Source organism: Poecilia reticulata, unplaced genomic scaffold, assembly GCF_904066995.2.
Source record: "Poecilia reticulata unplaced genomic scaffold, P_reticulata-male-v2 Scaffold_55, whole genome shotgun sequence".
NCBI lineage: Eukaryota > Metazoa > Chordata > Actinopteri > Cyprinodontiformes > Poeciliidae > Poecilia > Poecilia reticulata.
In genome coordinates, this window is record NW_027675153.1 from 18,050 (window position 1) to 33,275 (window position 15,226).

The following is a 15,226-nucleotide window of genomic DNA, read 5'->3' on the forward strand; positions in this document are numbered from 1 at the left end:
CAACCATAACTAACAAAAGGTTTCCCTGCTATTTGCACTAAAAACAGGAAGTCCACCATTTTGGATAAAAAGTTCATTTTCTGTTGATTTTCAGGTTTTGAAAATGTCTGATTTCCTTGAACTCCTCCTGGGATTTTGATGCATCGACTTCAAAGCAGCAGAGATTAAAAGTTATCAAAATGACGAGTTCTTGTTCATCTATTTGGGCTAAACTGAGAACTTTATCTGGATATTTAACTTATTTTAGTTTCCCTCTCCTCCAGGTTTCAGGTTCTTAGTTAAAGGTGACTGTTTCTCTGCAGACATCTGGAACCTGATGAAGAAACATTTTTAAAACACATAAATATGAGAGTTCAGAGTTACCTGAGCAGATTAACTCATGGCTCTGATCACTGTTTCCATCATCAGGTAAACATTTATTTAATTCAGATCCAGACTGCAAACAGTCAGACCTGATCAACCAAACTGGTCTCTTTGAAGCTTCCTTTGAGTATATTGCTGAAACAGCAGAACCACAGTCCAGTTCAGCACAAACTACAGCAGCTGATGAGTTCCTGTCCCAGTAAGGATGCCAAAAATCCACTGGTCTCCAGTCTTCTTGATGTTTCATCTCCAGTCTCCCGGCACATCGGCTGGTCTCTCCCACCAACCTGATGGGCGCTTGATGTGAGCAGAGACAAAGAGTTCATTAATGCAGGAAGTGAAGCAGTGAACAGCAGCAGGTCTGCAGATCCTCCTCTACCTGAACAGGTGAGTCCAACAGCTTGACCAGGTGAGCAGCTGTTTCTAACTGAACTCTTCCTGCTGCTGCAGGTCAGCAGAGCAGACTCACTGCCTTCACACAGGAACTCTCTGCTCCCCACTGGAGCCTCTGCTGCTCCATAGAGCGCCCCCTGGAGGACTGAAGGAGGCCCACAGCCAATCTCCCAGCAGACCACTTCTGCATCCTGCAGGTCAAAGTCTTTTTCACACACTGAGGACCACGACTGGTTGGTCTTCACCTCCAGTCTGCCTGAGCACCGGTTGGTCCCTTGAACCAGCCTGACTGAGTCTGTGGATGCAGAAAGAAAAAAGTTTAAAATCCTTCAGAACTTTATTTTTCTAAATTCACATGGAAACATCTCTGGGTTTGATAAGAATACAAAGGAAATGTAAATAAAACCAAACTAGAAAAGTTCAGAGTATCAAAGGTGGAGTGAAACCGACTGTACCTGGAATTTTATCATTCATTTTATTTCTGCTGAATTTATCATATTTTTGGGACATAAATATGTTCAGAAATTCACAAAATGTCAAACAATCTTGTTCCTTGTGTAATTGTTAATATTTCAGCGGAATTAAAAATAAACATTGCAAAATTTCTCAACAGCGCCCCCTAGTTCAGTCAGGCCAACAACCAGAACAAACAGAAGGTTTCCTGCTATTTGCACTAAAAACAGGAAGTCCACCATTTTGGATAAGTTCATTTTCTGTTGATTTTCAGGTTTTGAAAATATCTGATTTCCTTGAAGTCCTCCTGGGATTTTGATGCATCGACTTCAAAGCAGCAGAGATTAAAAGTTATTAAAATGATGAGTTTTTGTTCATCTATTTGGGCTAAACTGAGAACTTTATCTGGATATTTAAATTATTTTAGTTTCCCTCTCCTCCAGGTTTCAGGTTCTTAGTTAAAGGTGACGGTTTCTCTGCAGACATCTGGAACCTGATGAAGAAACATTTTAAAACACATAAATATGAGAGTTCAGAGTTACCTGAGCAGATGAACTCATGGCTCCAAGACTGTTTACATCATCAGGTAAACAGTTCTTTAATTCAGATCCAGACTGCAAACAGTCAGACTGATCCCCAAACTGGTCTCCATGAAGCTTCCTGTGAATATCTTACTGAAACAGCAGAACCACAGTCCAGTTCAACACAAACTGCAGCAGCTGAGTTCTTGTTCCAGTCACCACCCCAAACAGTCACTGGTCTCCAGTCTCCTTGTTGTTTCATCTCCAGTCTCCCGGCACATCGGCTGGTCTCTCCCACCAACCTGATGTCTGGACCTGAGCAGAGACAGAGAGTTCATTAATGCAGGAAGTGAAGCAGTGAACAGCAGCAGGTCTGCAGATCCTCCTCTACCTGAACAGGTGAGTCCAACAGCTTGACCAGGTGAGCAGCTGTTTCTAACTGAACTCTTCCTGCTGCTGCAGGTCAGCAGAGCAGGCTCACTGCCTTCACACAGGAACTCTCTGCTCCCCACTGGAGCCTCTGCTTCTTCATAGAGCGCCCCCTGGAGGACTGAAGGAGGCCCACAGCCAATCTCCCTGCAGACCACCTCTGCATCCTGCAGGTCAAAGTCTTTTTCACACACTGAGGACCACGACTGGTTGGTCTTCACCTCCAGTCTACCTGAGCACCGGTTGGTCCCTTGAACCAGCCTGACTGAGTCTGTGGATGCAGAAAGAAAAAAGTTTTAAAATCCTTCAGAACTTTATTTTTTTAAACAGACATGGAAACTTTTCTGGGTTTGATAAAAAATAGTAAGGAAATGTAAATAAAATCAAACTAGAAAAGTTCAGAGTATCAAAGGTGGAGTGAAACCGACTGTAAATAGGATTATTTTTCTTTTTAAATTTGTTCCAGTTGCTAACGTTTGTCCATGACATGCAATGCTCCAGATCCACACTAAGAAGTTTACTGGAAGTTTCCTGGGTTGCAACCATGATATGGAAATAATCTATTACCAAGCACTGTTAGATGAAGTCACTCCGTCAGGTTTATTCGCATATTGTGCACAACACAGAGAGAATATAAGACGATCAATAGTGAAACATTTCTGATTGAAAACTCTCCCAGGCAGAGACAACATGAGTTTTATACCAAGGCTGAGGGAGAGACGGTCTGGTTCTCATGCAGCTGCAGGAAAACATCTCCCAACCTTGTGCATGCAACCCAAATAGCTTCACTTGGTGAGAGTTCACCAGCATTTAGAATGAAGACAATATAACCAGCAGATTTTACCTTACAATCATTTGTCCACCACAAAACAGAGACGAGCCGAATGAGGCGGCTGTTGATGTTAATTCAGTATTTGGACGTGTGGCCAACATGGACTGAACTTCCTCTGCTGCCATTGTTAAAACTACAGACAGACTGTGATTCTAAAATAACACAGAAAATCAAGGCCATCGTTCAAACTTCTCCTTCTGTTCGCTGATTGGTCCAGTAGAAAATCTACCAGAGGGAATCCAGGTGAAGGGGAAGAAGCCCAGACTGAGCTGGAAGTGAGAATCTTTTTAAAGTGGAGTTGGAAGCAGAACAGGAAGGAAATGGCCAGGATATGGAATCACCTGAACAGATGATCTGTAGATTGTAGCTCTCATCTCTTTGTATCAACACCACAGATCCACAGTGGAGCTGTCTGCAAGCTACAGCTGCTGATGTATGGTTCCAGTCCCAATATTTCACTGGTTCCCAGTCTCCCAGGTCCTTCTTCTCCAGTCGGCCACCACAGCGACTCCTTCCTGCTACCAGTCTGACTTCATCAGACAGCGCTGGAAGAAACAACATTTACTGTTGGGTTACAACAAGCAGAGACAGATTGATTTAGGATGTGTTGACAGGATCCTGTTGATGGAGTTTATTTGATCTTCTCTTAGAGGCAGAGCTATCAGGGATGGTTCTGATCAAAGCATCTTTATGCTGGAATGGCCTAGTTAAAGCCCAGACCTAAATGTTATTTATGCTCTGTAGTAAAACCTGAAATGTTTTTGTTATTCACCTTTTCTATCCATTTATATTTATGTCTTTACTGAGACCAACCAAAGTCAAATTCATTGTTTTTGTGTAAAAGTTGTCAAATCCAGTTGATTCTGGTCCTGATTCTGGTTCTGGTTCTGATTCTGAGTTCAGAGCAGTCTACCAGCTCATCAACTTTGTAGATGAGCTGGTAAATAACTTCCATCATGAAATTTCAGATGTCATTGATTGCATTGGCCCCATTAAAGTGAAGGTTGTGTCTAGTAGGAACAAATCTCCATGGAGAAATATGCAAACAGATCTGCAAGACAATTTTGCCGTAGGGCCGAACGTAAATGGAGTAAAACTCAATTTTGTTTTTTATGAAATCTATTAAGCACGACTGAAGTTAATCACTCAACTCTAAAACATATGATTTAAACATTCATTGCAGAAATTATAAACATTATCAGTGCTCAAGCGTTATTTGCCACAGTTGACAGACTCACAAACCAGCTGAGCTGCAGTCAAACACGGCCTGCAATGAATTTGCCAAACACGCTACAGAGAAAATTTTAAATATTAGAGGGTCAACATTCACTGCCAAACCCAAAAAAATAACACCCACAGCTTTTCTTCAGAAAGTCCTGCCTGTCATTTCATCTGATCTGATTCTAATAGTAACTCATGGCTCTCATCAGCCGTTTTCCCCCAGCAGTTTTCAAACCACTGATATAAAAAACAACCATCTGAACAAATCATTCCTGCAGAATTACAGGCCGATCTCCAACCTTTCATTCATCAGCAAAATGATTGAAAAGCTGTTTCAACAATTAACTGCAAAACAACCGAAACTCTGAGTTTCTTTACATCTGGACTAAAAACCCAGCTGGTCAGATTTGCTTTGAAACAAAATAAATGAAACACTGAACAACATTTTGATGAGTAACGACGGCACTTTGACTAAATGTACTGTTTACTGGTTTACTGCGTCTTTTAGGACTTTTTGTGTTTTTCTGAAGTAAAGCACTTTGAATCGCCTTGGTGCTGAAATGTGCTTCACAAATAAACTCGATCGATTGGTTGATTGATTCTAATCTGCAGCAGGCAGTTCGACATCCTGCCTGAGACACTCCCACGTCAGACGGACCTCAAACGTTTTCACCAACACAACCGGCGGTACCAGAAGCTGGTCCAATGACCGTGGTGCTACTGGGCTTGGTTGGCCAGCAAACGGGCCTGACCAGAACCTCAGAGAGAACCTGTGGAGTCAAGAGGAAGATGAGAGAATTGATGCAGAAGGAGGCATTTTATGAGGCTCCACCTGTTTACTGCACAGAGTTTCTGCTGCTTCTCCTTATCAATCAACCAATCAGATTCATTTTATAGATCATTTCAGCAACAAGGCAGTTCAAACTGTTTTACATCATTAAAACACAAAAACCAACAATTCTTGGTTTTATTGGCTCCTCAGCAGCAAGTAGACAATATAAACATCACTAACTGTGTAGCAGCAGCTCTATGATCGGAGACCAGAAACAGTTTCCAGTTTTAGTTTGTAACATTTAACATGTTTATCAGCAGATCATTTTAATTTGAACTCTAGTGAATATTAGTGTTTGATGAAAGTGGAGTCCTACCTGAGCTGCAGAGACACAGAAGCAGCATCAGAGCTGTTTGCTCCATGTTTCCTCTGATGTGGAGTGAAGCTTCGTCTCTTGATGTGATCAGGATGTGGCTCCAGACTCTGAAGACTTCCTACTTTAAGCTTTTTTATCTGCTACTTCCTGAATGTCGTCACAGTTCAGGTCTTTGGCTGCTTTCAGAGACAACGCCTCCTTCCTAGGAGCTCATCATGAAGATGGGTTCAAACTGGGCCTACTGGGATTCAGAGGTTTCACCAGTCAGTCTCTGTTGTTCCTGTGTTTAGTTCAGTCCTTGCTCTGCTTGTGGCCGGAGTGGATCCAGGTGTGTCATCCACTGAAAGGGAACCTGATGTTGTTGGCAGCAGTAGCTCAGCTTCCCTCCAGGAAGGGTCACAGCTGGACAGAAATGAGCCCAGGTGTAGCTGCTATGAAGAGGAGAAACAGAGAGAGAACATGAACTGAATGTCAGCAATGACTGCAGAAGCGTTGCTTGTTTGTTACTTTAATAATAATAAATTAATAATAATAATAAGCTGTATTGCAACCATCTCTGTTGCTCTGAGCGTTTCACTGGCAGAGCAGATTTATTCCTTATATGCAGCGTTTACATCAAGGGCTGAAACGATTCCTCGAATGATTTGAGTACCACGATTAATAAAATTCCTGGTTTATTATTTAGCAGTTTGTTCCGGCCGGGACTTTACTTGCGTTGCGCAACGCTTTCACTTCCGCCTCTGAGTTGTTGGCGAAAGCTAAGTGTTAGCGGCATAACGTCCAATTTTCAAGTTGGGCCGTGAGGATTTTATTGATTGATGATCATGCCCGGGGTTTCGTTGTTTTCGGGGGACCAATAATCCTCCTTAAAACGACTGGCGGGATGCCTGGAGTTCTGCAGCCTTTCTCCTCCGGGAGCTGCTGGTTCAAAGCGCTGCGGGATTATTTATACAGGTAAGCGGATAGGCTGAGTAGTTGTTGCATATTGTGTAAATGTAGCTTTACAGATGAACCGCTCAATAAATTTCATATCACCCAGGTCTCAACAAACGGGAGGCGGAAATCATCCTGGCGGTACATGGCTGGTCGATGAGTTTCTGAGCAAAGGTGTTAAATCCCGTTACTAACAAAAGCTATAAATGGCTGAGAAAACCACACCTGTCTAGTCTCCCGTTTTGGCAGGGAAACTACTGTTTTTTATTACTGTCTTTTATCCCCTTTTTTTCCAAAATTTTTAAAACCGTTGTTCTTTAACTATCCCGCTAGTTCGCGTCATTCCAGGGAATCTGTTTGTATTTTTCGCATCTCTCCACTCTCTTTACAGTTACACAACAAAAACAATTTATTTCTTGTGTGACTCCCTCAAAGTGTGGTCGCATTTGTTTGATTAAAATTATGATTTTAGTTTAGGATTTGACCATGTTTTGAAATTTTGGAGCAATGTCACGCAATGCATAATTGCGCCGCTAGATGGCAGAAGAGAGCCCCGACGGGACTGACGGTGCGAGATTTCGGTGTCGAGGAAGTTCCCCTCCATTCGGATGAGAGCTACCAGCACAGCAACACCGTCTCTGTGGCTCACTCGATTTTTTTCTGTTTAAACGGGTTGGTTCGGGTTTAAGCTGAAAACTGAGATGTGATCAACATGATTGATCTGTTAAGCGTCGTGACCTCGGTCCCCGGTGTATTTGGTTTGTGTTATTTTATGTTGTCATTATATTTAGCTAATAAGCTCTCGGTTAGCTGCTCAGAGGATTTCCTCAGATGCTACGTGAAGAATGCGTATGTTTTATATAGCCGTCTGTAATGTGTAATATTTTACAATTCCTTGTATAATAATAAGCTGATGTTGTGTTATAGAAGAACTAGTAGAAGTGTGAATGTATAGTCACAATTTTCAAAGTTGTATAATGAGTTTATTATAACCTGAAATACGGATGAGAGCTACCAGCACAGCAACACCGTCTTATGTGGCTCACTCGTTTTTTCCTGTTAAAACAGGTTATTTGCATCTGCTTGCCTGTCCCCCACTGAGACCCGCAACACTTACTCAGAGAAATTCAAACACTTTATAAAATCTTCCATTAGCACACTTAGCAGTGAGTGAATGAGGATGATTGACAGCATTAAGGCTGTCCTGCTTCTGATTGGTTGTTTGTGGTCAGGACGCAGCATTTCTCTAGACAGCAATAGCAGCTCAGGGAGGAAGTGGAGGAGATTGATCTCTTCACAGATTATCTGTTTCAAACTGTCACAACATGGTGACAGCTTTAACAAATGTGGAAAAGCATATTTAAAAAAAATTACATTTATATTCTGCAGCTTGAACTAAATGCACATCGGTTTTTTTGAGAAGTCTGGATTGCTTCATGTATATTTTGTACGTTGCCTGTGACTGTTGCTGGTGGGGAGAGAGCTTTCAATGAGCTAACACTGATGATAAAAAAATTAAACAACCTATTTGCATGTATCTGTTGCATGTAAAATTCACCAGCAGTGAACATTGAGCTAGTATCAGCATTTGACCAATGAAAGCAAGGCAGCTGCAAGCCTTTAACATTGTGATGCTTTTTATGAGTCAGATAAGCTAAAGAAATGGTAACAGCAGCTGTGAAGGGGGCCCAATTTTATTTTTCATCCTTGGGCCCAAGATTCCTGGCGGCGCCTCTGCTGCCCAGTGAGTGGCTCTGTCTCTGCGCTGTAAAGTTTATGTATGTGGTCCTGATTGGCCGGTGAGTTATTGGTTAAGCGGTTCAGTCCAGTGATGAGCTTTTGCGTTCGATTTGTAGTCACACATCACGCTGGTTTTATCTTATTTTATTATTATTTTCATGATAATTTTTCCGTGTTGTAAATACTTAGCATGTTTTCTGTGGCAAACCTTGAGCAAGGATGGAGAGTAGTAGGAGAAAGTAGCAAAGGGAGGAGAAGTGGTCAGTTTGTCCTCCAGGAGGATTCCTGGAACATCTTCAGATTATAAATCTGGAACATTTAAATGTATTTTTTTTTCATAAGTCATTTTTCTGTCATTTAATTTCAGATTTAGTCTTTGACCATCAGAGCAGAAAGGCTTCATAGAGGCAGAGGGAAATCTAAACATGAATCTGGATGTTCAGCCTCTGTGAGCTGCGTGATGCTAATCTGGACTGAAGCGTCAGCAACATTATCAGCTTTATTGCAACATAACCAGGTTTTTAGGGTAAATCTAAACTTTAGATCTTCAACTGGAAAAAGTTGTTTATTTCAAAGCGCTGAGATATTTTAGGCCCATGAAACTAAAAACATATTTTATTTAGAATATTAAACTCTACCAGCTCCTTTATGTTGCTGCAGCAACATGCATTCATATTAGCTGAACCTCTGCAGCTCTGATCTAAAATTAGAGCCCAGTTGGGCCAAAGTTTGATAGTCGGGTCGGGATTCTGTGGTGTATTCTTAATAAGTCATCGGGGTTTTTTCACATAGAAACCATAACTAATTGCTACTTTGGACTAATTTCAATCTACATATTCATAGTTTTACTAAAAGAAAAGAAACACTTTTTGCATGTTTAGCTTTATCCATATTTGGATAGGATCACAGTTTCCATCTGCTCTGGCTGACATAATGTACTAAATTATGAAATATCAGTCAATAAATGAATCCTGTTTTTCTTTTCTTCAGATCGCTCACGTCACTGTTACAGTCCTGACTTTTGGGACCGGTAACAGATCATGGGGGCTCGTCCGGGATCAGCACACCACATGGAGTTACATGTTACTGGAGCCTGGATTGACCCAGTGAGTAGCAGAGGCCAGGAACTAGTGAAAATGGTTTACCAGCACGGAAATCCTAGAGTCAAAGCAAAACTTCAGGTATGTTTTGATGAATTAATAACATTATAATATGATTTAAAACAAAAAAAAAACAGATTTTACATGACACTGCCCCTTTAATGGAAAAGTTCTAAAAAGTGACATAGTTTTTAATTCACACTCACCAATTCAGTTTCCATAATGGAAACTTTGAAACTTGCTTCAAGTCTCTAATGTGTACTAATGGATGGAGTCACAGAAAACTCAACTGTTTCTTGAACAGTAATTCACATGGATCTGAATTGATCAGAAGCTTGTTTTGAATATAATTCTGGTTTTTTTAACACATTTATATCCATTATTACCATTTACATTTCATTCAGGTGGGTGATGCATTTAGTATTGAAAGTTTCTCATTTATGCATCAAAGGTTGGAGGTTTAGAGACAAACAGCTATTTGGCAGATTTGAGGGAAATTGTCAAGTTGTCTGGACAATATTATGATGGAGGTAATGTGTACCATACCATAATCTAGACATTTTTCTGTCATTTAATTTCAGATTTAGTTTTTGACCATCAGAGCAGAAAGGCTTCATAGAGGCAGAGGGAAATCTAAACATGAATCTGGATGTTCAGCCTCTGTGAGCTGCGTGATGCTAATCTGGACTGAAGCGTCAGCAACATTATCAGCTTTATTGCAGCATAACCAGGTTTTTAGGGTTAATCTAAACTTTAGATCTTCAACTGGAAAAAGTTGTTTAGTTCAAAGCGCTGAGATATTTAGGCCCATGAAACTAAAAACATTTCATATAGAATATTAAACTCTACCAGCTCCTTTATGTTGCTGCAGCAACATGCATTCATATTAGCTGAACCTCTGCAGCTCTGATCTAAAATTAGAGCCCAGTTGGGCCAAAGTTTGATAGTCGGGTCGGGATTCTGTGGTGTATTCTTAATAAGTCATCAGGTTTATTTTGGCATAGAAACTATAACAAATAGCTCCCTTGGACTAATTTCAATCTATATATTCATAGTTTTACTGAACAAAAAAAACGTTTTTGCATGTTTAGCTTTAGCCATATTCGTATAGATCACAGTTTTCCTTTGCTTTGCCTGACTTGATGTACTAAATGATGAAATATCAGTAAATAAATGAAAATTTTGACTCTTTAAAGTCCCCAAAACAGATTACAGTCTTCTGAGTTAAATTTCTATACCTTTCTGTCATAATTGGCACAATCCTACTACTATGTTATTAGTGGAGCTAATTTTAGCTTAGTGCTAAAGCTAACTTAAAGGTTGAGAAACTATTCTTTCTTCATGAAGCGTGGGAATTCAGAGTTTAATTTGTAAAAATGCCATGTTAAATTTAATATTTTGAAAGTTTTTAATTGTGTTTTGATCATTATTGATTTGAAATCAGTGTACAGTTTGATGTCCAGACCAGGTAGTATGGCCTTTTTGTACTTTTGTAGCCATTAAGGAGCTACAAAAAGTAAAGCTACAAACAGCTTTACTTTTGTAGCTCCTTAATGGCATCCCATAACTCCCACTGTCTAGGGGGGCCCGGTCGCAACATGAAGGATCCATCCTCCTCCGATCTCAACATCCGACACACACAAAATTGAACTGGTGATAATGATTGATTTTTAAAAAGATATATCTTTTTTTTATCAAGATGTTACAACTGGAGTACTTGGCTTCAGAGTGAGCTATCGCCGAAAACAACAAACAAAAAGAACCTATCTAAATAGTAACAGAAGCTTACCTAATCAAAAGTAAATAAACCAAAGTACAAAAAAACTTACCTTCCTAACCTAAGAAAAACATGAGAAAACCAAAGGAAACATAAACGGCAACTCACTCCTACACTCCAGAACTCTAACACAGATAAACAAAGGAAAAGGGTGTGGCCGGTGGAGATGAGTCGAGGATGGAACACAGGAAGTCCGCGTCAGCATCTTTTATGTCCGTCCCCTCCGAAAAGCAGCCAATGGGACATCTCCGTCGTCTTCTTGGAATCAATCAATCAGGGACGGGCACCTGCCGACTCATCATTTATAATCAACTGTACGCCGTCAGTCGTAACACCCCCTTTCCTAAAAATTAAACACACCCCAAGTGTTTAATTCAAATGAGAAAACTAAAAAAATTCTAGACAAAGCATCAGCTATTACATTATCCTTACCCTTTTGTAGTTAATCTGCAAGTTAAAGCCTTGCAGAAGCAGAGACCAGCGCATCAGTCGATGATTGGAGTTGCGCATTTGGGAGACAAAAACTAGTGGGTTATGATCAGTAAATACTTGTACAGGTTGCGCACTAGAACCAAGATAAACTTCGAAGTTCTGTAAAGCAAGTAATAAAGCAAGAGCTTCTTTTTCAATTGTACTGTAATAAAGCTGATGTCTGTTAAACTTTTTGAGAAGTAGCAGACAGGATGGTCTATGCCTTGCTCATCTTCTTGCAGAAGAACAGCTCCGGCGCCAGACAAACTGGCATCAACTTCAAGTTTAAAGGAACGTTCGAAATTTGGCGCAGCCAGCACTGGTGCACTGCACAACAATGCTTTGGCAGACTCAAACGCAACCTGACAAGATGAAGACCAGACAAAATTTTTCAAAGGACTAACAAGTTCAGTGAGTGGACTAACTACAGCTGAAAAGTTTTACAAAACCCGCGATAGAAACCACACATTCCCAAAAAGCGACGCAAATCTTTTTTGTTTGCGGGACAGGAAAATCGATTATTGCCTGCACTTTAGCAGCAATAGGACGCACTTGTCCTTGACCAACCTGTTTTCCTAAGTAGGTGATAGTGGCTTTACCAAACTCGCATTTAGAAAGATTTAATGTGAGAGAAGCATCACGAAAACGATTGAACACTTCTGAAAGAGTTTCCAGATGTTCTGACCAAGTAGCGGAATAAATTACTACATCATCCAAATATGCTTCACAATTTTCACTCCAAATAACACCTTTTGCATTAAACGTTGGAATGTAGCGGGTGCATTACGCAGCCCGAAAGGCATAACGGTATATTGCAGGAAATAATCGGGAGTCACAAAAGCAGAAATTCAGAAGCCCTGGGTGTTAATGGAACTTGCCAATAACCTTTTAACAGGTCCAATTTGGTAACAAATTTGGCGGAGCCAACACGATCAATGCAGTCCTCCATTCTCGGAAGCGGAAAAGAATCGGCCTTAGTGACAGCATTAACTTTTCTGTAATCGGTGCAAATTCGAGATGTGTTGTCTGGTTTTGGGACCAGAATAAAGGGCGAACTCCACGCGCTGTTACTGGGCACCGCTAAACCATGTTCAACCAGGTAAGCCACTTCTTGTTGCATTAAAACACGCTTCGTTGGATTTATTCTATAAGCATGTTGTTTGATTGGTTACTCAACTTCCACATGAATATCATGGAAAAGCACAGATGTTTGCTGTGGATGATCTGAGAAAAGCAACACATTAGTTTCAATCATCTTTTAAATCTGGATCATTTGTAATTAGATTTGTAAAGGTTTCATAGAACTTTTAAAGACATCAATTGTTGCAGAATCGAAAAACTGTTTTCCATTTGAATCTGTGATCGAAGAAAAAGACTGGGCCTTTTTCTCCCTCTCCACCAGATGATTAACACAAACCAAACAGTTTGCTGATGTCCTGTAATACCTTAACAACATGTGAGCTACTGTTGCCTTCCACTCTCTGCATTCAGCTTCTTTCATCCACTTGTCATATTTTCTTTCTAATTATGTCTTTTTAGTTTTTCTGTCTTTTTGTTTCTTTGCATTTCTCACCAAGCTTTGTTTGCACCTATTTACATTTCTTCAGACTTCAGACTCCCCTCATCCAACTAGGAGGTGGACTGAAGTTTAACTCCTTAATCTGGTGGATGCATCTGATCTCCTGTCGCCCTCGACCTCTCCAACTCACTGGATCCTGTTTGTGGGTGAAATTATCTTTAACAGACTGAGGAAAAACTGTATAAAAACCAGAGAGAATATAAATTCTTTGTCAATATTTATTTGAAGCTTTACAGCATTTGGAGTCTCTGCTCACTGAACAGTCAGGAGAAAGAGCCTCCAGCAAAACACAGCAAACTGTTTATAGGAAACGTTTCATTTAATTCACACAGTTTAACAATCTACTTGGCTACAAAACACACTGCAAGCAAACACATTTTATTTCATAAACAAATCAAACATTATGGCTGTCATAAGAATGAAAAAGAAAATATTCTACAACTTTATAATAATCCAGAGTTCAGAGAAACAGCTTCAGAAGACTTTCCCATGATCACAAGCTTTACACAAGAACCATAACACTGTTATGCATTGATCCACTCATAATCATAGTAACCATAAAATGTTCCATCCCATCTGCAGGCTAAGACAGACATGTAGCCGACGTGTTTGTTGCTACCTGTACTTGGTCTGCCAGTCACCAGAACCTCATTATTCACACAGAGTTCGTTTGTCCTTTACAAAGCTGTTGAAATACTAATTATATGCGTCCATGAATTTCAGCCAGTGAAGCTCGTTTACAGCGTATGCACTCTTCGTGCTGATTGGTAGTTAACGTTATCGTAGTAGGAGATCAGAGGCAGCTTGTCCACATCGTCTGACATATTTCCCTCCTCCGTCTCATACAGGTTGATCCCGACGGCGGCCATTTTGTTCATGTATCTCTCTCTCGTATTTTGGTCAAGAGTGTCCACATGTTTTCTTGTTGTTGGTCTTGAAGCCATGGGTCCACTAAGCATTGTACATGCACTTCCCTACTAAGATGGCGCGGATCACTTCTGGTTCAGACTTGATGGAACTGGATGTATTGGATGGGTTATCATGGCAGTGAAGACATACACCACCTACAGGCAGCTCACAGTATTACAAGCCAGGATCAACTGTGTTGCATTTGTCACAATTCAAAACCCCAACTAAGACGAGGACACAAACTGGGTTCAGGGCCTGAATGGAATTGGCCACCTAACCTTTGACCCCAAATATCCTATCATATGCTATCCTTGCAAGGTTGATGAAGAGCAGATTTTGATGAAGTGGGTTTTCTGTTGTATTTTGTTGAATGTTTTGCTTTGTATTCTCTTCTTTTATAAGTTTTACTTTAGTAGGTTTAGTCCAGATAAAAAATTCTGAATGTTGAACTTCCTTCCTGCTGCAGGAGCACAGAGACGTTTCATCATAGATACACAGACGGATAGATTTCCAGGAGTCTGAAACATGTCTCTGCTCCTTCCTGTGGATGTGAAATGAAGATCCTTTTCTCCTGGTTCCTTCAGACTGCAGGCTCCTCCTCTAAGCTGCCTTCAGCTCTGGATCCTTCATCATGATGGTTGTTTTCTGCTCCAGACTTCTGGTTTCTCCTGGCCTGGAAACAGAGGATGGTTCAGCTTCAATGCAAGAACTTTCCCAGCTGAACACATCATGCATGATACATGCAGTACCTTAAAGTAGAGGACCAGGACTGATCCCGGCAAACCCAGCAGGACGACAACCAGTCTGATGATCAAAGCAGTGAGATAGTCTGAAACCGAACGAAACAGATTCAGGATCAGCTTTCATCAGACGAGTCAAACCAGAAATTTACAATAATCATATAAACCAGTGGTCCCCAAACATTTTCCTGTGAGGGCCACATTAACTTTTTCCTTCTCTGGTAGGGGGCCGGAGTCAGTTTGGAACAGAAACGGTGTGACGATTGCAGGAGTGCCCAAATGTAAAAAATTACAAAAAATTACTGGACTATAAGCCACAACCCCAAAGTTTATTTTTTAAACAGTAAACATACACTTATAAATCGCAGATATCTCTGCCGCTCCAGGTTTTCCACAACAACGCAGCAGCTGCAGAGGGGGCGGACACCCAAAATTTGAGTAATAACAGGTCAAGTGAATATCACATTTATTAGGGTTGAAAAAGAAAAAGTTGCCAAGATTAGATTTAACTGAACTGATTAGTTTCCGAACGGTAACTGTAACAGAAAAAGTGCTGATCCTTCGTGTTGCTACTAGCATGTGGTAAATGAAAATGGGTGTTCTTCTTCTTCTTTAGA

The 15,226-nt window shown here is 40.6% G+C and overlaps 2 long non-coding RNA genes and 1 pseudogene across 3 annotated transcripts; 1 reads left to right on the plus strand and 2 right to left on the minus strand.

The window, feature by feature from the left end:
* Positions 1 to 1,718: 1,718 nt before the first annotated feature.
* Positions 1,719 to 2,705, minus strand: LOC145550478 (CD5 antigen-like; annotated as a pseudogene). The gene is made up of 3 exons (XR_014086373.1): positions 2,681 to 2,705; positions 2,122 to 2,430; positions 1,719 to 2,045 (listed from the first exon to the last, which is right to left on the minus strand). The product of XR_014086373.1 is annotated as a CD5 antigen-like (transcript).
* A 4,182-nt stretch (positions 2,706 to 6,887) lies between these two features.
* Positions 6,888 to 13,174, plus strand: LOC145550477 (uncharacterized). The gene is made up of 3 exons (XR_014086372.1): positions 6,888 to 7,051; positions 9,024 to 9,214; positions 12,989 to 13,174. It is a non-coding gene; the product is annotated as an uncharacterized LOC145550477 (long non-coding RNA).
* LOC145550475 (uncharacterized) lies at positions 13,161 to 14,919 on the minus strand. Its single transcript, XR_014086370.1, has 2 exons — positions 14,619 to 14,919; positions 13,161 to 14,542 (listed from the first exon to the last, which is right to left on the minus strand). It is a non-coding gene; the product is annotated as an uncharacterized LOC145550475 (long non-coding RNA).
* Positions 14,920 to 15,226: the final 307 nt, after the last annotated feature.